Source organism: Solea senegalensis, linkage group LG10 (assembly GCF_019176455.1).
Source record: "Solea senegalensis isolate Sse05_10M linkage group LG10, IFAPA_SoseM_1, whole genome shotgun sequence".
Classification (NCBI taxonomy): domain Eukaryota; kingdom Metazoa; phylum Chordata; class Actinopteri; order Pleuronectiformes; family Soleidae; genus Solea; species Solea senegalensis.
This window is the reverse complement of record NC_058030.1, coordinates 19,218,151-19,244,228: the sequence shown is the minus strand read 5'-3', so window position 1 is coordinate 19,244,228 and position 26,078 is coordinate 19,218,151. Positions and strand designations below refer to the sequence as shown.

Genomic DNA, 26,078 nt, shown 5'->3' with positions numbered 1-26,078 from the left:
CACAGTGCACTGCAAATGTACTCAAGTGGTTATTTGGTGTAGGAAGTGTGTGCTAGAATTTGACAGAAGCATGTACTGTATTTCTGAGGGAAGTGAAGGCATTTGGTATCGTGGTCAGGTTGTATCCAGAGCCAGCCTTAAGAGTGTGCCTCGTGTCTCAAACAATGCTTCAGCGCTGCAGCACATTGTTTGAGGTTAAGCCATGTGGTTGAGTAGAGGTCTAGTGCACACTGAACTCCAGTGTCTGCCTCTTCCTTTAAAACACTGCAGTCTCTCAACAACAAAAGGGAAACCAGTGACTCTGAAGTCAAAGGTTTAACGGGATTGACTCGGAGTGTTCGCCGCCATTTTCTTTCAGCAATGTACACGTTCAATACAGCATGATATGATAGTGACACTGAAGGCGTGACCAGTCTGAGAGAACCCTACACAATGTGTCAGTTTGTTTGATTTAACGGAACAAAAGTGTCTACCACCATTGACCTGAGACAGAATAGTTGTTTTGGGAGAGAGATGAAGAAGGTGAAGGTGATAGAGGTGTATTATGAGAAGCCACTTGGAAAATTGTCAGCCCAGAACAATGTGGAAAGGTGTTGTCTGAAGTAGACAAAGGATTCACACATGGGGCCACCAGCCCTCACAAAGAGACAAATATCAAAGTGACACCTTTTGTGGACACATGTGTGCTGATGTTGTATACCTACACATCTTAATAAAGGTGTAACTGCACTCCTCCAGACAAAATAAAAATACTACAACAGTCATGATGTCTGCAGGGACCTGTGCCCATATTCAAAAGGGAGTGATGTTGAGCCTTAACTCAGTTTTTTTGGGGAAATGTGAAGGATTATACAGTCAACCTCTAAGTTGTTTCAGGACTCTGGTGTGGCATTACAGTAGAGCTTCTGCATGTGTGTCCAAAGAGTAACAGTGGGAGTCATAATCACAACCCCTGCTTCACTTCAGCTCCACTAGACTACAGTGTGTATTATGTGAAGTAGATCAGAGTTTGACTACCAGAGTGCCAGGTTCAAGGGCGTCATTATGTGACCTCACACCCCATGTGTAACGAAATTGTTTGTTTTTGAGAAATTGGACGTGGTCATACGGCGCCCACCCGGATTATCATCAGTCCTGTGAACCACACTGTGGTTCTGTCCTAATTTTAGTAAGGTGTTTGACTTATAGTGTCATGGATTGTCTGGGGAAAAAAAAAAAATTATAAGTTCAGCTTGTCTGAGTTTATGTTTACTCTGCAGTGCAAACACCTAATAAACCTGTCTGAGCACTGGAGAACTGAGTAAAAAAAATAAAAAATGAACGCCTACATGTGGTAACTGCGCAAACGCACTCACAAAAGGAATCTTTGCAACACTGCCTGGGTGCTGTGGAAGTGTGTTTGGCCAGGTTAGCCAGATCCACTGACTTTCACAGCATATTGTAAATGATCATATCACTGCAGAGCCAAGGAACACTGGGGGAAGCTATTACAGGCGTTTCAGGCTATAAATGTTGCTGAGGCACACCTTTCATTTTTGACACTGATAGAACTGGTAACGTGCCACTTACTGCAGAATTTATATTTCTTTCATATTGTGCAATAAATTTAAGAGCAGCTGTGCAACAAAAAGTATCAATTTCCAGCATGAATGGCAATTCCAGTGACAGCTAGGAAGCCAGCCACTCAAGCCCCGCCTGTCAATGGGAAGGGGGCTTAGTGAAAGAGGCAAGCAAAACAACATTCTCCAGCAATGCTAATTGGCATACTTTCACATAGGCTGGAATGCTATGATAACATCCACCTCTATTCCCTGTGGAGGCCTTGATCATGCAGGCATTTAGTGGGTCAGGAGTCCTTGATGTGGATGAAAGCAAGGTAAAGGGGCTCCATTATGGATATACCAAAATGGGGGATGGTCTCTCACTCTTGGAAAGACACATGGTATTTGGATATGTTGGGGGATGTTGGAGCTTCCAGCAATGGTGTTTTGAAGCATTGGGGGATAGAGGGAGCTTTGGACTAAACTTGCTGTAATTTAGGGGCCTCTGCTGTCAGGTAGCTGCCACAACCGATGCACAGTGGGGTCTATGAAGCAGGGGGCCTGGTGAAAAGGCAGGGTGGGTTTGGGACAAAGTGGAGCCCTGTCTCTGCAGGGATGGTCACAGAGGCACGGGATTGATGGGGTGGTGATGAGAGACGGAGATGTCAAGAAACAGACACCCATTCAGTGTGGGACCAGTAAGAGAGGCCTACTGGGGAAGTCTGGGGCCCATCATCACCTCTGCTCTCTGGCCTGGGTTTGGTAGAAGAACCTGGGGGAGGGAAGAAAGGAGAAGAAGAGGGGACTGTCCAGTAGGGTTCACAAACATCACCCCCACTATATGTTTATTATTCTGGAGTGTGACCCGAGCCAGCTGCCCAGAGGTGTACAGAACATACAGTCTGTGTCCACACAATATGCCGGGAGTCAATAAGTTCTCTATGCGACTTCAGTAAAAAACATGCGTTTCCATGCGAAAAACGTTTCCTCATTTGAAGAGCATGACATTTTGGGTCACACAGCTCCATCAAAGGACCTCCCAGACTGAAATATGAGACTGATAAGAATCAGTCAGCTAAGGTCAAATGAGGTTCTCAGAGGGAGACTTTAGATGATATCCAAATGTAAAAGGGATTCATCAATCAAATTCTCTCGCTCTCTCCATTCCAATACCTCAACTCGAGGTCAAATTATCATTCTGATACAAGTCTTTCTTTTTTACCAAATTTAAAATCTGTGCATGTCACTGCTTTTTGGTCAATTTGATATTTTACTGACAATAGATGGTAAAATGATGAGCGTTGGGTCATTCTTTGCATGTTTGGTGCCAACAGAGAGCTGTTTCACATTTCTGCGTGTTCATACACAGCCACAGTTCCTTTCCTTCTAAAATGAGTCGAGTTCTAGTACTGGCCAACCTCAAACAAGCGTCCATGTTTATAGTCTTCTTCGTTGTCTCTGTGGACCAAACAAGAGTGCAGCACTATGTTGAGGCGCTTGTGTTCCTCTGAAAAGTGTCCACATGCACCTTTGCGTACATGATGGATCACAGCATATATGTCATGCGGACCCAAACCTGACCTCTTACCACACATGTGTAAACAATGACCCAGGCCTGACAAGAAATAAGAGGGGAGAGAGCATGAAACGTCGAGGAAGCCAGGTGAGATGTGGATGAACGACGTTGATCGATCCATTCATATAATTACATCTCCTGATATAAGGTAAATCTCTGCCATAGGGAATCAACAGAATGACTTTTTTTGTTAATTACTCTCTACAAGATAATACCGTATAATGTTTTGTCTATATACGCACTGGAAGCATTCTCACTTAGGGAAGAATTGAAGGTCTTTTTTTGTATTTTTGCTGGTTCTACCACCCCTGATTGTGGCTGCTGCTGCTGCAGACAAAGACATGGATGAATTGGCTATTGTTTGAGGTACATGTGGCATATACATCAAGGGACAGAGTAACCAGAGACAGAGCCTGTCCACATCCGCACCAGGGAGTTTAGCCTGAGAAACTTTAGTCACGTTCAAATAAATGCTTTCCTGTCCAAACTGACACCCTTCCGTTGCCATGGTGTGGCTTTGGTTTAGTTTACAGTAATTTGGAGTTTGGGTGGCAAACTGAGGGACTGGTTTTTAGGTTTCAGGTGACCTGAATGCACAAATGATGGGCTGGATTATCACTATTAACTATGTAAAGAAAATGTTTATCAGAGGGTAGGATTTTAAATGAGTTAATTGATCATCAAACCCTTAAAAACACGTGAAAAACACTTGGAGTTGTTTTCAACCAAGGTTACACTCATGCTACATCTGTCTTGGCTGAGCAATCTGGGAGTTACTGAGATGATTGAATTCACCACAGCCTTGCCATGTTAATTAATGGATTAAACAACAAGAACAAAATCAAAACAAACATGATGGGTTATCAGCACCCTATTTTTACAGCTTGACTGATCGATGCATGGATTAAAAAAACAGATTTAAACATTTGCCATGTCAGGGTGTGTCCAATGCTTCACCTACCAACTCAACAAATGTAGATATTTTTATCTTGGTGTGGAGCAGACATCTGTTGTATGTCTTCAATTAAAATAATGAGTTTGTGTGAACAAAACACTGTGCAGAAACCACCCATGAAAAACAGCTTAATAATGCATCTCTCTTCCAATGTGATTCTTGATCTTTGTCTTCCCACATGTCAGAATTTGTAGTGAAGAAAAAGAAAACGATGCATAAAAACATACTATCCCAACCAATGCATCTATTCCAAATATAATCAACCATTAACGTCACCAAACTAAAAACATTAAGTTTTTACACTAAGTATAAGAGACTGCCCAGACGGCAATACTGACAGACTTGGTTTGGTCAATTTGAAACAATGACAGATCTACATGTGGTGCAGTCTTCATTTTCAGAGGGCAAGATCTAATAAACGTTTTCTATGTACACAGGATGGACAGACACATGGTGTTCATAAGTGACATAATGCTTTCACTGCTAAATGGTAATGGAATCCCCATAACACAGAGGAATTAAATACAGACATATGGATATGTGCACACATCCACAAAAAGACAACATCCCTCCCTCACACACACACACACACGCGCACACACACATTTGTGTAGCTATTCTTCTCAGGGCACTGCAACGACACACTGCATTGGTTGCCATTCATTTGGACAACAAAGCGTTATCCATAACCTTCTAATCTTAGCCCTAAACTTAGACTTGTAGTCAAGACCGCCTAAACCGAGACCATGACAATACCAAGACCGGAGGGTATCGAGACCAAGACAAGACCAAGACCAGAGGGTATCGAGACCAAGACAAGACCAAGACCAAGACAGACCGAGTCAAGACCAAGACCAAGTCGAGACAAGACCAAGACCGGGGGGAAAAAACTGACTAGTGTTGAAGTTACAACAGCAGAACAGCAGCATACTGGAGTTCAGCCACAGTTTACATTCAATACATTTAAGAGGGTATTATTTCAACTAGAGGCAGAACAATACAGAGACAGAGTATGTCATGTGAGCTCACTCACTGTAAAGGTTTTCACAGATTGGGTGAGATAAACTATGACGGCTGTTACTGCACTATTAGAAGATTGAGACTGTGTTGAGGACTGACATGACTGCTACTGACTGGTCCCAAAGTCATCTGGGAAAACAGCCAACAGCCCCAACACCATCTTTCACCTCCAACAACTGTCTAAAATGGGAAATATGTAACTGATTTAAATCAATCGTAACATCAAATTCATGACACACAATTCGCTGACATGATGACTGACTGACTGCTATGCTGGATCTGTGCTCTTAATAGTGAGGCATAGCCTATTGAATGGATGAGCTCCCAGACCACTATGTCGGTCTGAGACAGCGAGACCTAGACAAGACCAAGAGATCCGAGACCAAGACAAGACCGAGACCAAAGACTATGTAAAAGTGGTCTTGAGACCAAGAGCGGTCTCGAAACGTAGAACTCTATCTAAACTTAACCAGTTCCTAGGAAATTAGGTTCCGCCTCATTAGGGCAAGGTTTTGGTCTCCATTAGGACTTATCTCTGTTTCTTCATCTCTTTTACACATTTTTACTATTCCTATACCCATAATCTAAATTGTCAGCAGTCCAAATTCCTGTCCTAATGTCAAAACCTGTCCTCTGTTGAGAGATGAGGCAGATCTGCAATACAGATCAGATTTCTGTTAGTGTCCATCTTACCTGCTGTTGGTTAAGATAGGGCAAGTTAAGGACAATAACAGTAGTAGCAGTCCAAATCTAGAGTCCCATAGAACAGGGACATTTAATTAAAATTCAGGAGACGTCTCAGTGGGGAAAATCTCCTCATGCAAAGGTTTGGAACATTGTGATGTCTTATTCGTAGTGTTATGTTTCAGTACAATATAAACTGTTGCAGCAGCATCTGTGTGGCAATAACTGACTGGAATGAAATTTTCACATTGAACTGGAGGGGTTCTCAATAAGCAGGTCACTACAAATCCTATATCACAGTAAACAAAACACATTTTAGGAAGAAAACGTGTAAAATCAGTTTAACTTCTGTGAACCAGAAAAGTCTGTCCAAATTAAAAATGTCATGTCCCCAGAGTTGTGAATTTTCTTGTCTCGATTGATCTTCTTCCGAGTGTCTATAAAGCTTGAAAAGCTGCACAAAAAAAATGCTCCATCAAAACATGGACAATAGGAATAGTTTATCAGATCAACATCTGGATCTGGGTCTGGATTTGAGACAACATCCTCCATCTGCCATTTTGTGACCTCAGCTATAAGTTACAGTGTGCTAAAAAGTAAGACACTTTGTAGCACTATGTTAAGTGACATTAACAACATTTTTTGTGATACATAAGATATTAGGTCACTTAAAGCTCAGCACTTCACTGCAGTATGAAAATTAAACCATATACAATTAGTTAACTGTTAATATTGTTAATATTATTATTATTATTATTATTATTATGATAAATGTTGAGTGTTGTTTTAACTGGGCTACAGTACAGAAAAGGAAAGGAGAGCTGAAGTGTTACAATGAGATGAAAGGTAGACCAGCAGTGTGCATCATGCAGCTTAAACAGCAGTTGATATAGATGCTAAATCAAAGTTCATAATATGACTGTGATCCTAGGGTTAAACCTAAACCTTTACAATGGTTCTCATTAAGTCACACTGTTTGGGGGCTGGGGCTGCAGAAAAAGCCTAATCTGTGTTACTCTTTAACATAGGACAACGCAACTCACATTTAATCAAATCAGTCTTAACCATAACATCACAGGCAAGGTGCACCATAATATAAATTTAAACTACCCCAATTTACTCAATTAAAGAAATTAATCTCGTCGTATCTTGTCTCTAATAATATTTGTGAATATAAATATATTTATTTACTTCATTTTATTTCATATTCTTTTTTTCTTAAGCGAGTGAATAATTAAATTCTTTCTCAGCCATCAGGGTCAACGATTCAAAGACATAAATAAAATATTAATGCAGTGGTTATTATTCTTTCCAGTTACATAGTACTGTGAAGGTTAAAGCAGTCTAACTTGAGGTTCACAGTCCTTGAGTAACAGGAGAACACACAGGGCAGCAATGTTTGCCCAGTCTGCCTCGGACATCAAACTGTTTCCAGGGTCTGGAAGCGGACTCCCAATGGAAGAGCTCACCAAAAACAATGTTCCTCTACAAATCCAAACCATCCTACGTGTCTAACAGCGCAGCACTGATGATGTCTGCAGCACAGACCACGAGGGATCCCCATGTACTTTAATGAGAGACTAAGCTGGATGTCACTGTTTATAAAAGGAGGCCTATTCTCGTTAATACCATTGCATATTTCCGTATGTTGCTGCCCTGGCCATGACCACTTACAACTTGATTATTACAATAAATCTCTCCACATACAGGACACAGAGCAGTAAGCGTCTTTACGGCCACTTGTTTCCTTTCCAAGGTTGATCACCACATTGAATAAAAGATCAGAAGTGCAGCGAGTGCGAGGCTGGAACAGTTAATCTCTCTGTTTGAAACAAAGAAAAACATCTCAGGTCAATAAAACACTGAAGTAATGAAGTGTTGAGTTCACAGTGAGTCAGTGGGACGGTCCAGCTTTGCAACGAGGGACAACAAGGCCAGGTTAGGTCCACAACTGTTAACATTGGTGCTGGACCATAAAGACAAGCTGGACAACTATGATGTATGATAGCAGGAGGAAATACACAGTGCTGACCAGCTGCTGAAAGAACAAGCCTTTTGTTTCTCTGACATCCATGTGAAAGAAGTGTTTGATTCAAACGTGTAGAAACTTGCTGTTATACTTTACATTCTCCCTTAACATCCAGTTTTTGAGACCTGAAATTCACATACGTCGCCTGCAACCAGGCACCTGTTGGACAGTATCAGCCGTTGATCACACTGGGGTTCTAGCCTCTTGTTCTTCACCCTGCTAACCCATTACTGTCCACCAAGGCTCAGCACCAATCACCCCATTAAGTTTGCACACGACACAACTGGAACAATGAGACCAATGACAGGAGAGATGTGAGCCACAAGACAGCAGGTGCAATGATAACCTCCTGCTTAACAAAGGAGTCAGTTCTTGACTTCAGGAGACGCCACATCCAGCACCGCCCGCTGAACTTCAACATCTCTGTTGTAGAGAGAGTCAGCAGCACAGCATTTCTGAAAGAGCACATCACTACGGCCCTCTCCTGGACACCCAACACCACATCGCAACAACAACGACGATGTCACTATTTCCTCCGCAAACCCGAAGAGAGCGTGGAGGCCTGCACCCATCGTGTCCACCTCCTACTGAGGCACAGTTGAGAGTATCCTGACTGGCTTTAATCACTATAGTATGAAAGCTGCTCTGTCCACAAAAGGAAGACCCTGCAGTGTAAAGTGAATGCAGCCAGCAGGATCATTGACGCCTCCTCCTCTCCCCATCGGCCATCTATAACATCAGCTTCGCCCCAAGAAACAGTGAGCATCGCAGCTGACCCCACCCATCCCTCCCACCCCCTGTCCAGCCTCATCCAAAACAGATATTGAGAAACGGTTTCAGATTCCAAGTTGTTAGGACGCCCACTCTCTCACTGAATGTATATATTGTCTAATGTTATCTTAGTAAGATTACTGTATTTTAGCTTGTTTATGGTATTTCATATTTTTTATTATATATATTTGTTATTTCAGCTCCAACTCAACACAACAGACAACAATGGAGAACATCCAGCAGCTATTTTTCCCTGCTCAGTCTGTGAATGTATGTCTCAACACAACGTCAAGCTTTGTATTTTGACTTTTGCCTCAACTTTCATGGGACATTTTTCGATCAGCTGACTGTCGTGGGTGAACCCTGACTGTACCAAACATTTTACTCTGGCAGTCCAATTAGAAGGGTGCCAAAGAATAAAACGGCTGGAGCCGGTTATTTTATACTATACAAATGTTTTATGGACTTTGTGACTTTGGGAGTTCCTTAAATATGGTAGATGAAGCTCTTTATTTTAAAAAGTACTAATGCGCAACTGGAATTCTTAGTAATTTCCAAAAACTGACAAATGACATATGCCTGAATGATCTCACACCACTCCCATCCCTCCATTATAGTTGCAAGAAGCATTTATCCCACCACATTGATAAATGTGCAGTTTTTAGTCATCCTCTCTTTACTAGTGTTATGTTGTTGTCAGTCTTGACGTATCAAATGACTTCATATGAGCAGTGTGGGAATGTTACTCAGCCTCACGAGATTCAAAACACCACAACACATACAAACGGAGAGAATCACGTGGGGCTGACAAGTTTAACGTCAGGACTGTTTTAATCACCCCCTTTCGTTCCCCCTTTCCTTCCTCGCCATTTACCTGACTGTGCTGTCCCTGCTGTTTTCACCTATGTCAACCTGTGTATATATTCTGCAGCACTCACCGCTGTCCCTGCCAGATTGTCTTTCTGTCCCTTGAGCCCATTACTCTGTTGAGTTTTCCTAGTGTTTGCCTGTTGATGTTGGACCTGGTTTGTATATTTGGTTTTTGGATTTTTGCCTTGCCGTTGCCTGATTTGTTTGCCTGGTTAAGACTGCATTGCTGAGTATGACTTTGCTTGCCCAGTGGATTTGTGTTTGGATTTTGGACTGGACTTTTGTTGTTTGTCTTCTCTGCATCTGAATTCTCTCTGTCCCAGTTTATGTCACATTTAATCAGCATTGTGTAAACTCATTTGCCAATGGCTTCAACGTAACAAACTTTCATTTATATTTAAAAGATACACGTTGCTTTCAGTCCTTATAACTGCTCTGCAAGACTGCAAAACGCTAAAGACTGCTGTGCCAGACTGAGGTACTTTTATCCACTAACTTTAACTCAGTCAGACACTGTTTGTGGAAGATCATACTCACCCACCAGAGTAACATAATTATTGGAAGAGAACAGGTGTTTGGTGTGAGGAGTGGGAGGGAAAGTAGCACCAGTTTCCCCCATTACTGGTCAGTGTACCATCAAAATGTTGATGGTGATGATGAAGCTTTTATTTGAAAAGGTAACCCTTGATGAAGAAAATCTACATATGTACATAACTGTACATAGGGCATTAAAGGGCCAGGGTTAGGGTGTTCATATACATTTTCTCCACTTTATCAGCAGTTGATGAAAATTACATATGATCTCATACTTCAGGTGCATAACATACTTTCTTCTCTCACCTTGGGGCTAATTCTCTGTCTGATGAATGCTTTAACAAAGTTGTTTTGACTTGGAGCATGGAGGGGATAAGCACCTGCTAATGTGGAAGTTAACAAAAAGGTACTTGACGCAGCAGACCTTATTAAAAACTGTTTTAATGGTTCACCAAACAGACAGGAGGAAAACATTTGACCTGGAGTTGGAGATGATTTGTTTATCCTCTGTTTTTCACTCCTGCGCCGGAGGACTAAATGAAAATGGCACAAGGACGAGACTGTGCACATTAAGTTTTGGGCAGATTTGCATTTTTGCACACGGTTTGAGTTAATAACAATGTGTGTATCATTTTGTATTTTGAGCCATTGCCTGACTCTTTTGTGACAGTGGGTGGGAGCCAAGGTCTGGCTTCACTTCTTCATGTAGGATCTGGCTCTGTTTACCTAGTCCTGATGGAGTCCAGATGAGCTCTCTATGACTCTCCTCTTCCTTACAGTCAAACCAAGTCTGGACCACCGACTCCAACAGCCGGACAGGGCTGAGTGGATCATCTCTGGCCAAGGAAGAGCAGATAGTTCTAAACTGAGAGGCAAGACGGCTAATGCATCATCATGACAAACCTGGATATGAATTCAAATATGAAGTCCAGCTAGGAATGAAAAAGATGATGTCCAAAGAAAGTGACAGAAAGCGCTGGACTTCAGTCCTCTGAAGGGTGAAGTTATCTTGGCAGAGAAATGTCAGTCTACCTAAAATCCATGGATAATGCATGATGCAGGATGAATAATTGTAGTGTGCGAAATAACGCCATTGACAAACGGACTACACATAATGTAAATTCTTGCAGACTAGGTTTCACACTCTTTACGGTTAAAATGAAACCAGGCCTTCCTCAGCTCCACTAAGAAGACAGGGGGCTTCAAGGAAAAACAAGCTCCTGGGCATAATGCATAGATGGTCTCCAGCCCCCTTTCTCCCTGTGGAAAAGCACTCCTAACCCTCAGGCTAATAGCTTCCATGTGCACAACCCAATGCTCTAAAAAAAAGTGTAATAACAACATGGAAAAAGAGCCATGTTATTGCATTGCATGTCATAATCTTCAAAAGGCTGACACTTCAGCGCGTCAGAGAGATGCACCTCCGACGGCTGCAGGGGCCCAAATGTCAGGTCTGTTTAGATACGTCACTGAAGCGCGCATCATTCTTCTCTCTCTTAATCACCCACATATTTATAAGCATATGTGTATTGTACAGTCACAGCAGCCATAACGCCAAGTTATGTTACAGTTTTTTTAAACAGAACCGCTATACACATTTTCTGCCTTCACCTATCCAAATGAAATATTGTCACATTTATAGCCATAGCCAACAAAAAGGTGTTGTACATGTACATGTCTTAGTAATTTAACAGTCAGTACACAATCCCCGAGTCAAAAACTACCTGTGTGAACAAGCCGAGCGTTGGAACAAATACAGCAACAATGTGCTTCACTTGTGACAGATATTATGGGATTGAAAATCATCCAAATCAAATGAATTTGACACTACATGTTCTCATTTTCCATTAAAAACACGCTGTTTTGCCACAGGCTGTTACTATAGCTGTTACTAAGTTTTCATACAAGCCATATTCATGAATATTATGCTTACATCACTTATGTACACAGAGCAGCAGCTGTGCAAGTACATACATATCCAGAGAAGGACCAAGGACAGCCAGGTTTGATTTTTTTTTTCTTTTTTTAATCAAAATGTCTCAGCCTTGAAACCTGAGATCATTGTCCTGAACACAAACAAATACACAGATGCATATATGTAGGTACCATTAAGTATCTCTGATTGCACTGCACTGTTTCCTCAGTAAATCAGCCCCAAGGACACTCTTTGTGCTCAGTGACAGTTCACCAAACTAAAAGTTGCTAAGGAGCCGGATTTTTACCAACCGCAACAACAAAGAGCATAATGACAGTAATCCAGATGACACCGGCCCAAGACCAGACGCATGGAGGTGCTTCCACACATTTAGCGAGACTTGCCAGTTTGCTCCTCTATTGCTGCAGAACTTGGTTCCTTCCTCCAGTGTCACTTCCAGTTGGAAAATTCATTTGAGAGCTAAAGCAAATCAAAATAGCACATTCCATACAAGTAACCTTAATGCAGTTTAAGCAAAGTAAAATAAATCAAAAGTTAAACCTCTGGGATTAACTTGGGTCTGCTAACAATTCCAGCACATAACTGTAAATGAATAGAGCCTCAAGTTTGGATCTGGATCACACAAAAGAACTGAAGGAAGATTAACGGTGTTTATTGCATTCATGGGGTGACAGACTGCTGTTATGTTTGTTGGATATGTACATATGCTATACTCAATTGACACACAGCTGTTCCAATCTCATATTTAATGAGCATGTTTTTAATTTGGGGTTAAGTTTAAGTTGGGGTTTGCATTAAAATTTAAAGGGATGTTTGTCATGAGCGCTGTGACTGCGTTTGACCTTCCTACCCCACCAGAGTCCTCGTCTGCTTATACAGATTTACGTCCTTCAAAAGCCCAATATTAAAGGACTGTTGACTGAAAATTTAGAAATGTCATGAGACGATAGGCTGTGGGCTTGATAGGGGCAATATAACATATGGTTTATTAATCTGTAGGGTTCCATCATAACAAAACACGCTTTGTTGTTGTCACACATTTTCCTGAACGGATGATGTCAGACTGAAGCGTGGTGTCAGGCCAAACCAAAATCTGTGACAGAACATGGCAGCATAGCTGCTTTCCCTCATTACTCGTCTCAACTGCTTCTCCTAAAACACCCTGCTTTTACCAGTCGCTGCCCTGACCTGCCATAAAGGCAAAGTACAGGACAGAACTAAACCACTAAGTGAAACTGATACAGCATTTCACAATTTAAATGCATACATGGATATTTATGTACACGAGCATTTATGCCAGCTGGAGCAAGGATGCAAGCAGTACTGGGTTAAATGACATTTTCCATCAGTCCCATTCATTACTTAACACCCATGAGAAGGGATGGATAGTCCAAGCTTACTAGACTGGACTACACAATGATACCCAAGTGGCTGCCAGGGTCTTTAAATGAATGAAAAGTAAATGGATATCCACTCAGTTATACAAGGAAATGGAGTCATTCTGTCCACAGTAGTTCCTCTCATATATTTTGTCCTTGTTAATCCGCTGTCTTGTGTATTGCTCTACATTTTCTTTCTTCTTCAATTCTTTCCATTTCCCTTGCTCTGCTTAATGTAAAAAATCATCTGCTCCAGGACTTTACTTCACCAATCATTATGCAAATCGTCTGACAGATGACAGAAAGAAAGCCTCCACCCACTGCATTATAGCATGCGTGATTTCTTTTTTCACCTGCAGATACAGATCCCTTGAGATGTCTTCCACGCTTGCATAACTTTTTGCAATATCGCTCCAGGAATATTTGTTAAAAGCAATGTGAGTCATCGGACTACTGAAGCTGCTGACTCGTGTCCAGGTGCACTCAGTCCCCCCATCTGTCCTTGAGGACAACTACATCATCATTCATCCAGATAACAATGGAATGATTGGATCTTCCTGAGCCACCAACCCAACTCCAAATTCCATCTGTAGGAGAATAGAGAACATATTGTTCCTTTAACACACGAACAAACGCTGTAGGTGATCCACTCACTGCATTCCACTCACAAATGTGTCTAATAGTTTGTCCTTGGTGATCCAAGGACAGAATATTTTTATATTTGTATGGACAAATGTGTATCTGTGTAAAATTAGACATAAACCCGTTGACTTCTGTAACCTACTGCTGCTCTCCATCAATTCTCAAAATCTCAATAAGAGTTTGGAAATGCAATGCAGCTTTTTTTTAGCCATTTTCCACTTCAACAATGCCCTAATGAGTTCAAAGCTTCCTGCATCAGGCGATTCAAACACATGACAACACACGGCTCCAAGCGAGAGGCAGTGCAGTGTCTGTGTTTCAGCACAGATCTCAATTCTGTTGCTGCTCATGAAAATGCAGCGTCTCGTCCTCCCAGCTCCAACTCTGCTAGATGTATGAAATGTGCTTATGGTTATGTGTCGCTACTGACTCAAGGTGCTGTTGGCATCACTTTTTAGAACTTCTACTAAATGTTTTAATCACAGAGGCAAGCAGTGGGCAAAGAAGTTAGTCCAAGAAGGCCTGCCCTCTAGTGGTAAGGTAACACTCTCTCGCAGCTCTCCATCACACCTTTGTGTTCTGGGTCTTTAGCATGAAATGATAACGATGTGTCAATAAAAGGATCAAAATGCATAAGTATTGAACAATTCAATAATAATAACAATAGTAATTGTATGGATAAAATCCGGACAATACCCATTCCTGACAAACTCTGATAGGTTCGACCCTGGTTTAAAAACACCCAATTTCCACTAGTGAAATTCACACAAGCTGCAAATGTAAGCGCCGTCAGGGTCAGAGATGTTCCGAATGTCAAAACCCAGCTACTAGGGAGGAGGAAAACGTCCAATATACTGTACATACCCAGCCACGTATGTTGGTTCAGCACTGACAGTCAAACAATACCGTCATGGACAGATGAGATGACAGATGACAGCACCACACCCACACTGACAATAGTAAGTAGCCAATCAAAGCCTGTATGTGCAAAAGAATAACTGAGATCATGCTGTAAAAGCAGCTTAAAATGGGGACCACAGATGGAAAAGCAGAGAGAATTAGGAGTGGCACTTGTCCAGACTTTCTGATGTGCAAATCAGTGGAGCTTGAATCTGAAAATGGAGTACAGCAAGTTCAAACACAAATGGAGACAAATTAGTCTTATTACAAACATACCACTGTGTCTTCATGATGAAAATGTTATAACTGCTTCAGCGTGTACCTTTTGTCAGATGTGATGGCGCCTGCTTCACGGGTATGAAATCAGTAAATATAGTGGCCCAGTAGCAGAAATTCCACAGTGTGTTTTTAAAGTGAGTTCATGCCTTGAGTGAATAATTTAAAACTTATGAACAATAAAAAATAAATGATGTCATAAGAGAAAGGTCACCTTTATAGCAACAGTGTCTTATTTTGTTTTGTAAGAGTAGCACACGGAGTATGAAACGATAGCAGCAAAACCTAAACACTTTCTATACACCTCCTCGGCCACCGATTTTACAAGATTAAACAGGCAACTGAACGTACTGCGAGAGGCGTCCCCAGTTTGAACTCATAGTTTAGTATAGTGCCAGTGCAGTGCAGCCAACACATGCTTGAATCTTACCAATTCAAGCCAAAATATTTCTCCTGAGAGTAAAAGTTGGAAAGTGTGACAATGGACTGACATTAGAGGACAATAGCATTACTGTGATTCCAGAGACAATAGGACCAACAAAAAACAAGGCAGAGATATGACTGCAGCGGTGTGGAGAGAGATCCATGGGAGAAAAACGGAGAGAAGCAGTGCAGTACATCAGACTATTTTGGAGGAGTGTCAGTATGGAAGTGAAGGGCCTCATATATCTGCAGACGCATACATAAATCAGTTATCCCCTGCACGCGCACACACACACACACGCACACAGACTTGATATGAAATTCAGCTGACCTGCACGGCCTTTGCAGTCAACAGAGGGTTTTAATTGTTCATGTATTTTATTTTAAAATAAAACATCTTTTCTCAGTTCAACACATATGGGAAAATGTGGACAAAGCACCACAAAAGGGGATCTGTTTGAGCATCCAATCCCTCTTCAAGTGTTCCAAGGCTCCAACACACTGTGTTGTCACATATTTAATGTCACATGTGTGTATTCGACACATGATGATGAGCCAAAACAACATGTATAAAGTCCATCTAATGCTTTTTTGCTGCGTTTCGTGCGTGTACACATGCATTACCATAGCTCCTGTTAGGATTATTTAACAAAACACTGTGTAACCGAGCAGTAATATTTATAGCTGGCAACATTAGGCTTTTAATCAAAAGTATCCCAGATTGATATCACCCATTCGTCTACTCTGAATCATTTATTTCCCACCCACCATTTACAGTAATGTCATAACAACAGACTCAACAATTGTTTTACCACCAGTCCAGTGCTGATGAGGGTCATCATGATAACTAATGAGAGCATTATGTTTGCATGGGAAACAAAAAAAATGAATTGAGAGCTTATGAGTAAGATATGCTGATTATCTCAAGATGTGTGTCAACCTGAAATTCCGTCTTGATCCTAATTTCCCTTCACACTGCCATGCAACATATGTGTATGTAGCTTAGGGAAAATGCACACACTTTCTGATCTCTTCTTTGTTTTCTGAAATATTCTTATAGACATTTGCTGCTCACCATCTTTTATAAATGTGTGATCGGCAGCATGATCTGTCAGTCTGTGTTACTCAAAGGTTTAGAGAGGGGCCTATTGAGATAATGATGGACCCTTACAGGTGATGACTGGGTCTTCTTGAGGATCATGTCCTTTGTCTTGCTGTGTTGCATTAAGTGCAGGCCATATTAGTATCCATTGTGCTGTATGAATTTGCCTATTAAGGACTTTGAACACAACTCAGTGTTTAAAAGTAAACACAGCATGAAGACACAGTCAGATAAAACAAAGTCAGATGGGATTCATTGTGTCCCTGTCACTTCCTTAAACTGATCCAAGTCTTTGACTGTGGAAAAAAAGCCCCATATGTGTGCTGAATGTCTACCCCCTTGTGGACAAAAGACATATTGCTCTGTCTTGTGCAGTAAAGACAATGGGGTTTGTTTGTTTTCACATCTGACAAGGGTCATCTGAAAATAAAGAAGTTAAATAAGAAAAAGTAGGCTTTAATATTAAACCCCATTCATGTAAAAGAGATGCAGGGCTTCTTTTGGTTAAGCGCTGTTGAGAATACGATAAAAAAGTGTAAATTATCCCATCCCTAATTCTGCCTTTACTGTTCTCATGAATACAACTGTCAGGATAATTTCCATTGACCCAAGACAATCCTGTGTGCCAAGCATCATTTAGAAGCTATAAAGGCTGCCAAGGCCAAGCCCTGCAGGCCCTGATGTAGACGGAGGAGCAATGTGCATGAACCTGCTAACCTTCAGCAAAGGAAAACTTGCACTAATCTCAGTGTCACTTCAATATGCTAATTTAAGAGTGTTTTTTATTTTTCAAGTATAGCAGAGATGCTCCCAATTGCACTATGAGTGGCACTGGTGCACACATTTGGACCAAGAAAAAGGAGACAGGAAAAAGAGATTTCTCTGGAACTGATCAGGATCTCTGATATTTCTTTCCACGCAGACTGGGATTTTTCTTTCCACACAGACAGGGATTTATTTATCTTCACAGGAACACGACTGTTGTGAAAGAAAGGCAGGTTAGTGTATCTGAAATCTGCATGTGCAAAAGTGCTTCGGATGCTATCGGCATCAGGGTTAAATTCAAGATAGTGATCTCAGAGCGATTGCTTACTCAGTGACTCACTATGGCACAGTCTTGGCCATTTACCAAGATGTTCTCCTGTCATGCTGCCAGATGTGTTTGTTTTGCTCATTATTCTTCGAAAAACAGATGAGATTCTCGTCCACTCCTATCGAAGCAAACAAATGTAGGAGTGGTGCACACAGATGACACAAAAACGATTTCATTTTGACACCATTACTGCAAAAAAACAGTCCTGTGTTTCAACATCTTGCTTCAATCAGTGACAGACAAATTCCAGTTATCGTCCATTAAAGCTCTCTCTTTCTCTTTCTCAAATATGAGTGGTGACATTCATCACACAGACAGGGCAACTCATAGTGCAGTTCTTAGAAAGCTGATATGTAATATTCTGTCATTCAAATTACTATCCATTTCCTCCATATGCAATAATACAAAGTGCATAACTTCCTGCTGTGGATGAATAATACATTTGTGTGTGTATTTGATTTTCTATGCGTCCGTGTCACAATGACAGTACGGATAACATTTATCCCACGCCAAATCTGTGGCACACCAGGGGAACTAGCCTCTGCCAGTGCTCACAGCAACTCCAAAACGTGGAGCATATAAATAACAACAAAAATAATAACCATCACCATTCCCGCTTTGCAGCAACTTTATACAGCAGTAAGTGCAGTGAGGGAGACATGGGATCAGGGGATCTTGGAGCAAATCAAAACCAACATTCCCTTTCCTGAGAAGGTCCCAGGGCCTTTGTTATCTGCCTTCAAAGTATGATTCATCAGCTGCATTATGGGTGTTGTTGTTGGCTGTGGGAAAGGGTCTTCTCATGACCCAAAAACTACAATAGAGATAAGTGCCTTTTTTATTACTGTATCCCTAGCCACCTGACATTTACGAGCAACATTTGTTTTGATCATTTTACAAGTGCAAGTGACGGTGGAGCCCTTTCATTCACCTCGCTGACGGTGCTTTACATCAAATATAAAGAGATCAAGCCATTGCTCCAGATCTGACGGAATACCACCAGCTGTCAATCATGTTTAGTGACCTGGCCTCTCATGTCCCACAAACCCAATCATCAGTGATCATCAGTCAGCATGTCTACAAAGCCTGGTGTTTACCCCGTCTAGACAAACCAGGAGGACTGGCAGCCATGGGCATCTGCGTCGTATACTGCACCCAGTTTAACCACAAATGACTGCTTCACTGTCATTTACCATCATAAATCAGCACTTTGCACATAAACAACCTATAAGGTTTAGGGTGTTGAGAGTGTTTCAAAGGATAAGCAGCTCAGCACTGGAATTTCCAAGCGTATTAGCACACTTGACTCCCCAGGCCAAGCTGTTTAGAACTGTAAATCAACAAGTCAACATACGATGTATGTTCAGTGTTCCCACTACCATTATATCGGGGGGGGCAAGACATAGCAGAGCAAACGCTGCACAAAGGTGAACAAAGCTACATTTCTCCCAGTTATCTGGGCAAATCGTTTCTCACTGTGGGCAGAACGCTCTTGTCTCTGAAAAACAAATGTTATTTCCACTCTTCAACTGGCCAAGCACTGAAAGAGACATGCTGTACTCGGCCTGCCTGCAGAATATCCAGCTGAAACCTCAGTACAACATTGTCTGCAGCTATGCCTGGAAAAAATTATGCCACCGCATATTATCATATTAATTACCACAATGTATTTTTTGCTCACCAGGAGGAGGAAGAATCACCAAATCACAAAAATGAAAACGTTGTCTAACCAGAGGAATTTGTTTACCCAAGTTGAGAGAGAGGAAAAAAAGAAACAACTTTAAACAGGAGGGATTTTTTCCAGCACACCACATTTTGCAAGAGAGGCTTTGGACAAAAAAGATTAATTGCGACATCAATTTTGCACATCTGTTGAAAGACGGATTAACACCCTGAGCTATGCTAGTGCTTTTCATGAGCATTGGACTTTCACACACTAAATATAAGGCTGTGACAGTATATTTGTGACTCTGCAAATTTAGATTATAGCACTGGGGGAAGTTTATACACAGCTGTGACTACTCTAGAAAACAGAGAGGCTGCTGTTTCTGCGATGTGAGCCGATAGCGCCGATTCCATCTGCTGCCCCTCAATTGGAACCACTGCCCTATCACTGGGAGGAAGTGGACCTGTTATTATTATGACCTTAAAGTCTTTGGGTGGTCCAGATACACAAAGACACACACATGAAGCAAGACAGAGAGAGCAGAGACAGCAGGCATACATAACTGCACAACTACACAAAACACTTTGATACAACTTCTCCAAACACCAAGCTGTCATTTCCCCTCTTAAGCGAGCACAGACATTGCTGCAAAGGGCAAACAGTGTATTCACCTGAACTTTTATAAACAAAATTAATCCATGGAATGCATTTTTCCATTGAAAGAATGCAAACTGTTTACAGTAGAAGAATATACACATGCAAACTTATCCAGCGATGACTCATTACCCTACATATATGTACAGTATAAAGGGGAGTAAATCTATAAACATGCACATATAGCAGCCTTTTTCAAACTGTGGGGCGGGCCCGGGTTTCGTGTGGAGACTTTTGGCGTGAGTCTTAACTAACGTTTAGCAGGTAGAACTTTTGGTCTCGCTGTAACCCGGACTCATTTAAGTGACGTACCACAACGAAATCTACACTGGTGACAAGGTTTGGATAATAGAGAAGTTTCTAAAAGGGACAAAAAGAAAACTGTGCAATGTTTCGGAAACTAACAACAAGCCAACGTCAACCGAACGGAACAATGATTCGCGACAACCAAAACTCAAGACGAGAAAATGCCACCAAAGACCTCTGTGGGTGTTGTGTCTCAAAACATTAGCAGGGGACAGCATCTGTATTGCTAAAACAAAACAATGTTATTTGAACAGCAAATTGTTGATATTGGTATTCTTTGTTATCCAAATGTATTTATTGTTTAAAAAATGACACTATTATAGTTATAATTGCACATTTCATAATTGCAGCGGATGTGTCTCACAAAGGGAGGGCATCATCTGCAGAAGGTTTGCCTTTGACAAATATGATATCATTTTTAAAACTCTAAACTCACCTAAATGCCAGGACTCTACAGTATGAAGCCACAGAACGGTCAGTACTGCAAATATAAAAACTGAATGGATTGAGGGAGCTGAACTGCTAGAAAGCTTTTACTTTGAAATGTTTTGCATCACCTATAGAAACTGTAAAGAAAGATATTTTCCATAGCCTAGTTTGCAGTGCAACATATGTGTTTCCGTAGTGTGCCTACGCTTATCAGTTAAGATGTGCCTCCATGAAAAGTAAGACACTTTTGCAGATGTAATGCACACATACATACATCCAGTGTGGATCCATCCACAGTAGTCTACTTGTGGATTAGGTGAAGTGATCTCAACACAAACGTGAATGTCCTAGGATGTCAAATCTGCAAATGTGAGAAAACACCAAGTGTACATGATGCGTCATGTCAGTGAGGTACAACAAGTCATCCCTCTACACAGATGACCATTTATAAATGCAGCAGCTCTTTCAAAGACTGCACTGTCTGACAGTGCTGTCCTTAACATGATAATCACTGTGTTGAGTAAACCGTTACACACAGAAGCTACACTCACCAGCCACTTTTATTAGGTACACCTGTTCCTGCCGAACACTAATATTATCCCATTAGCCAATCACAGGGCAGCCATTTGTTGCATTTAAGGAAGTAGACATGGATAAGGCAACCTGCTAAGGTTCAAAACAAGCATCAGAATGGAGAGGAAAAGGGAATTAACTGATTTTGAATGTGAGCTGGTCTGAGTATTCCAGAAACTACAGAGAATGGTCAGAATAAAGAAAATATCCACTGTGGCAGTTCTCTGGGTGAAAATGCCTTATTGATGCCAGAGCAGAATGGCTGGTTTAAAATGACAAAAAGGCAACAGTAACTCAAATAACCACTGCTTACAACCCAGGTATGCAGGAGACCAACACTCGACACACAAAACCGTGAAGCAGATGGGCTACAGCAGTTGAAGACCACATCAGGTGCTACTCCTGCTACTTCATTAGGGGTCCTGTGTACCTAATAATAGTGTGTGTGTATATACCAGACTCCAATACTGGAGGTTGAACATTATATTATTATGATATAATATTATACAGCTGCAGTCTGAGGTCAAATATAAACATTACGTTACCATCAAAACCTCAAGAAGATAAATCTTTGTTTATAGATCCATGTTGGGAACAGAAAAAAAAAATCACAATAAAACATGACATGATATAAATAACAAAATACTGAATACTGTACCCATACAAATTGTCTTGAATCAAAACGTGATTTATTTATTTATTTCAATGACAAAGATCCTGAGGTAAAAGACCATTTAAGTCTTCCTTTATTTCACTCTTACTACCATTTCTACAATGAATAACACATTTAAAGGAATTCCTTCATGCTTCAAAATACACTTCAGGGAAAAACTAATTCTAAGATAATTTCCCAAGGAAATGACTGCACAGCTCCTTTTTCTAAGTAAATCTTGATAATAAGATTATTTTCTCAATATGTTTCCCATTAAGCCACATACTGTTGTTCATATTGTGTTCTTTAAACTATGCGAGTGAAACCTTGATGCCTAAAGGAACAGATCCTAAGATCTTGTGTCTGGTGTGTGTTTTATTCAGATTTCCTCCATGTTAATATCTCATGGAGGTAAACAGAACGGTGCGCCTCTTGTTACCTGGCAGAAATTTAGAGATGGAGAGTAAATTGAATGCCAACAGCTCTCTGAGGGCTAATCATACAGCTCATTCAATAACAGATCCATTACACATGGGAATTCATAAATGATTGTTTTTCTTTCTTTCCAAACAGAGAATTATAGAGCAGCAATGTGTTATCAATGTTTTCAAAGCATCTTACTACTGTTAACAGAGTTAATCATTATCAGTCACCACTTCACTGCTTCCTGGTGGCTGGGCCTGGTATCACAGTCCACTGATGCCAAGAGAAGAGGACATCGCCATAACGTCTTCCTCCAGTGTCTCCTCACCAGCTTCACTCCTTAGCCCTTGGCATATGATAGTTCAGCTTCATCTTGAATAAATGTGTGTATTTTGTAATATAATCACACAATTTGATTATAGGGTCGGTAAACAATTTGAATTTGTAATGTTCTTCTTGAAGATTCTTGTTTCATATGCTAACTGACACTGTAGCAAAATCTCCCAATCCACACTTTGAATTTTGAGAAAAAGTTGTACTTGAGTTGTCATCTATGATGTTTAAAATGAGAAATGTGTGGGTCAGTTTGTGCTGCAGAAAGCATTGTGCGTTGTAAATAAGCCATGGACACGCAATATATATTTATATGTAAACATATTAAAGACCCCCTGTGGAGGATAAAGCGGTAGAAAATGGATGGATGGCATATTAAAGACCTTTAGCCAGCTATAATCCCACAGTTTGTGCCCTTTCCAGCTGAAGGCTTTAACATATTATCCTATGAATCAAAACCAAATGGGATCTTTCCGTCTATAAGAACTCAAGAACTCTTTTTTTTTTTTTTTTTTAAGAAAACCGTTTTCCTCTCTGTCCCTCGACTGGCGTATATGTAGTATGATCTGCTGATACTTTTCTCAGCACTCACAGCCAGCTCACAAAAGACATTAAAGGAGAAAGACAACGATTGTGTAGTTCAGTGGTTCAAGATTAACAGATGTGTATATTAGATATAGATACATGCATGTGAATGTGTGGATAATTTTCAGCTGGGATCTTTGACGGATCTCCCTTATTTCTTAGCACTTGTCTGACCAAAATATGACAGGAAAGATGGGAATCTAAAATCTCCGCATATAATACTTGTTCCGAGCCTATTGTTTGGCAATAATGGCATTTCTTCCATCCATCTGTGATGTACTGTATATATGCAGCACAAATGAAGGTGGTGCAGGTGGTGGAGGCATCAACTCAAACTCAGTATCAAGCAGAGGTGAACTGCTTCATTGCTTTGCTCTGCTCTAATGCACGTGGCACAGGCTTGAGAAATGTTTAATGGCAATGTGAGTACCAGCTAATGAAATAACATTTTGCAAATGTTCAAATCCCATTTTTGTGTTAAAGCTACAACACAACACCTTCCAAACAGAGTGCTTGACAGTTCTCTCGTTAAAGATGGGGGAGGGGGGGTGTCAGAGAGAGTGCACCTAACAACAGTCAACAGGCCTGCCAAATATCAAGTGTGAAAGCAACATAAAGGTACGAGTTGGCCTAAGGCTAAATAGTTATATGCATGCAAATTTCAATACAATACTATATTCATACATGCTTAAATAACATTGCACTTACCATTTTAGTTTCTGTACAAGTTGTACCTCTGTCAGTAGCACTGTCCTATCACAAACAAGAGCAGACACAACGGTCATGTGTTAGACACTCGGACACATCAGTAAAATAATTAAAGTCAGCGGTTTACCTGAAAACACCTGATGATTTTGGTATGCTAAAAAATATTTACAGTATTGCTCCACAGGCAAAGTGGAGTGGGAGTAAACATCTTGATAAAAGACAAATCAAAAGCAACTCTCCTCATCTCCAAATGTCTTTCCCATAACCATGAGACCATAGGATCACTTTAGTACAAGTGTTTCTTGGAAACATTTGAATAGTTGCATAAATCACTAAATATCTCTGGCAAGACAAGAAATAAATGAATGAGTGCAAAAAGAAGTGTAATCAATCAGGAAAATGACAACAGAATGACCTGGCCCATCAATTGCAGTGGTAAGAAACGGCATTCTGAACACTGGGGTCAATATCAAGTCACAACAAAGCCCAGCATATTCTCGATGCCAAGCTACAATGACAGAAATACAACTTCCATATTCAACATTAATAGAAAAACAATGGACAAGAAAAAAGGATGTGTTCTTTTCACTGATTAACTCTGTGATCGTAGCGTACAGTATATCTATTAAAGCATCTCATTGATGCCACATTAAAAAACCCTAAAAACAAAATATGCTTCAAAATATTTGGCAGAAGTGAAGACAGCAGGACTCTTACAGTTGCTTGTAAGAGCATGCAAGGTTAGAGTTAGAGTTAGAGTTGAGAAACACAAAAAGTACGCTCTTGTCCTAGCCTCCAGCGTAGAGTTATATATTCATGGAAATGCTGACAAGGACTCATTTAATTCAAACAGCTATGCACCCGACTTTATTCCAAAAGCACTCAGCCCAGCTGGAAAGTGACAATCTGATTTATTTCTGGTTGAATTCAACAAAAGAGCCTTAAACAAAAAATCAAAACATAAACATATGGACGTTCATTGTTAAATCTGAATGTCAGTTGCCTGACACAGCAATGTGGTGTGTGTGGAGCTGTAATTAGTGCACTATTTTTTCTGGATGGACTTCATTAAAATGGCTCAAAACCAACAGCGGTTTGTCAGCACTGAAGTTCAACATGCATCATGAGCACAAACCGAGAGTGTGTTTGGTCGATAAAGCATGACAATGTTTACGGTTGAAACGTCACAGACATCACTGGTGAGTCAAACAAACCACCAACTGTGAACTGTAAACAATAGGGATGGGTATTGAGAACCAGTATTAAATCGACATCCGTCCCTTGCTGGTCAATACCAAAATCTCAGTAAGCGGCTGGACAAACAATACCACTATTACTATTTATGTTGTGTTATTTCCAACTTTGCTTCATTGGAAAAAAAATGGCAGCGCAGGTCCCTTACATTTTACTTTACAGCATCACTTAATGATGACTAAGGCACTGTGTTGCTTGGGCTCATTAGCGAAACATAACAAAACAAAGTGACTTGTAACGTGTAACTACGTAGTTTAGAGTGAACGGGTAAAACCTGCAAACGTTTAGCTAGTGTGCCTGCTGCTGCTAATGACAGCAGCATTTTCTGTGCAGCCTCCTTGAAGTAGTGTACAGTGGTTACGGAAAGTATTCAGATCCCTTTAAATTTTTCACTCTTTGTTTCATTGCAGCCATTTTCTAAAATCAAAAAAGTTCATTTAATTTCTCATTAATGTACACTCAGCACCCCATCTTGACAGAAAAAAAAACAGAAATGTAGACATTTTTGCTAATTTATTAAAAAAGAAAAACTGAAATATCACATGGTCATAAGTATTCAGACCCTTTGCTGTGACACTCATATTTCTCACATGCTGTCCATTTCTTCGGATTGTCCTTGAGATGGTTCTGCTCCTTCATTGGAGTCCAGCTGTGTTTAAGTAAACTGATTGGACTTGATTAGGAAAGGCACACACCTCTCTATAGAAGACCTTACAGCTCACAGTGCAAATGAGAATCATGAGGTCGAAGGAACTGCCCAAGAA

The 26,078-nt window shown here is 40.8% G+C and overlaps 1 long non-coding RNA gene across 1 annotated transcript in view; it reads right to left on the bottom strand.

The window, feature by feature from the left end:
• Positions 1-26,078, bottom strand: part of LOC122776302 — a 50,701-nt gene that overhangs the window by 6,923 nt on the left and 17,700 nt on the right. Inside the window, exon 2 of the long non-coding RNA XR_006361199.1 lies at positions 24,061-24,105. This is a non-coding gene — a long non-coding RNA (uncharacterized LOC122776302). The remainder of the gene's footprint in view (positions 1-24,060; positions 24,106-26,078) is intronic.